This window comes from Protomyctophum parallelum (assembly GCF_964188405.1).
Source record: "Protomyctophum parallelum genome assembly, chromosome: 17".
NCBI lineage: Eukaryota > Metazoa > Chordata > Actinopteri > Myctophiformes > Myctophidae > Protomyctophum > Protomyctophum parallelum.
Genome location: NC_139719.1, coordinates 18,257,516 through 18,260,015, shown reverse-complemented (window position 1 = coordinate 18,260,015; position 2,500 = coordinate 18,257,516). Strand labels below are relative to the sequence as shown.

General features: G+C 44.6%; 1 protein-coding gene across 2 annotated transcripts in view; it reads right to left on the bottom strand.

Moving 5' to 3' along the window:
- LOC310874319 (pantothenate kinase 1-like) overlaps positions 1 to 2,500 on the bottom strand; it is a 26,859-nt gene that overhangs the window by 18,414 nt on the left and 5,945 nt on the right. The gene's annotated exons all lie outside the window — the stretch shown is intronic.

Here is a 2,500-nt window from a genome sequence, read left to right as displayed (position 1 = left end):
ACCTGGGAACGATTCTACAAAAATGCCTTCTAAATGCTGACAGTTATCTGAAAAACCCATGTTTCTGGTGGTCAGTGGTTCGCAAACAGTTTCATGTCAAGAACCCCCAGAATTATCTCTATTGGGCCACGGACCCCCCATCTCAAAATATGGTGTTCCAGGGACCCCCCAGAAGCAAATATTTTAGTTAAAAATGTTCGCTCTGAAATATATATTCAAAGATTTGTGCCACATTTTCACGACTTTTCAAAAATAGCAGAGCTACAAGCTCGTAGCGCGCCACCGAGCTTGTAGATCTGCTAGATCTTCTATTTTGCTAGATCTGCTATTTTTCAATAGCTAAATTATAACATGTTTAAAACACCAAAAGGGGTTCCCGCCCAGAATGGGTTAAGCATTTATTTCATATTCACATTTCAAGTCTCTGACATTTATTATCAGACATGCTCTTCTAGTATGTGAAAAGTCTGCCTGTGCTATTAACTCATTTTGGATTAAAACAGTGAGCCTTGCATGGCGCCATGACCTGTCTTCTGTATCGAAAAGAGTCACATATGATATGTATTCTTCGTTCAACTTTTGAAGAGGAGGCTGCTCACTTGCTCTTGGTTGTGTGTGTAACAGCCCGGTGGTAATATCCTATAGCCTGCAGGGATTGTGTGACCATGAAAACTACTGAGCCCACAGACTGTGTGCGAGACAGTGTGACAGAGTTGACATAAAACGCCAATAAACAGCTTAAATTTGGTTTCCTGGTTTTATGTGAGGATAGCAGGATATTAGATTCTGTCTCTGAATGATTTGATTTGGAGCGTCCGAGGCTGGTACTGATACAGGCCCACCCCATTTCTCTATTATGCTGTGTGTGAGGCTTCAGTGACAGCTGAAGAAAGAGCTAACTGGACAAAGGCTTCCGTCTGCAAAGTCAACACATTGGAGCACAGTGGAGAAACAGGCATACCCGGTATTAATAGTCTTGAAATCTTCCTTCCATCACTTCATGCACGCATGCACGCACGCACACATCCACACACACGCACGCACGCACACACACACACACACACGCACGCACGCGCACGCGCGCACACACACACACACACACGCACAGTCGCACACACACGTGCGCACGCTCACACACGCGAGTAAAGGTGTGTTGCCTAGTAAGTAGTCACTTCACAGGACAATCCGACCTCATAGTTATCTTATCAAACTCAGATAGTGTACAAATGGAAACCAAATCCAGGGTTGAGTTCAGAGTTAAACTGACACAGAGTATTTTAGGGAGTGTGTGTGTTGTAGCTACCTATGATAGCACAGTCTCAGACTGCATTCCAACACACAGAGATGGCATTATACTGGGGAGAATGGGATGGGGCACTGGGAGGAGACACACGCACGTAACGCACGCACGCACGCATCTGCTGGTGGCATGCACAGATACACAAATTCCCGTAATTCCACATGCATGGACGTTGTAGACACTAGACATACCCCCCCCCCCCCCCCCCCCCCCCCCCCTCTCCACACACAAATTACAGATGCACTGAGATGGAATGTGTAATTGCCTAGTGTGTCAGTGGCGTGAGCTCTCCGCTCTCTCCCCTGCATAACTTGACTTCCTAAACAGGGGGGCATACTTAAAGCAAACATAAAAAGTCCATATACATGTACAGTAGGCTTGGCTGCCATGCGACGTCACAGGGGGGAACCCGCTAGATAGATTTCTGTGCATTTCTGCAATGTCTCCGGCTGGAGCACTGGGGGAGCTAGTCTAGCTTTGTTTTGAGCCATTTGTCATTTTCCGTCCTTGTAGCGGATGACCATTAAAGACTGGGCAGTACTCACGGTGTGACAAAACTAAAGCATGAATTACTACTTTCAGGGTATTTAATGTTAATACACTTGGAACATTTCCTGGTTATAGCAAAGCAATGCTCGTTACTATATTGTCAATTTGCTTAGTCCAATTTAGCTTAAGGTCTAATGCAATTTCAAGTAGTTTAGTCTCTTTCGCCGGTTCCACTGTCTTCCCGACAAGTGATGCTCAATTGAGGAGCACTCTCCAAAACATTATGTCTAGATCCAAACACATGCACTTAGCTTTAACTCTGTTCTCGCCAACCCAATCCGCTAGTGCTTTAAGTTCACGATTTAGTATATCATTTAAATCACCTACTGTAGATGCTGTATTATTATATTAGTGAATATCGAAAATAATAGAGGACCTACTGCTCCTTACTGTCAGAAAAGCTTCCATTAAAATACAACCTCTGCTTTCTTTGACAGGTAACTCCATCCAGATGTCCAGGACAGAGCAACACAACTAAAACCACGTTTTCACGTTTCAAGTTTTCCCAAAAACTGACCACTTTAAAAGACAGTGGCCCAGGGGCCGCCTTGGGAGTCTAAATCCTGTCCTGCTGGTTTCCAAACCTCAAAGCCAATAAGGACACATCATCTTAGCTAAAAATGTAGACTCTACGTACAGTTCCTGCATCTC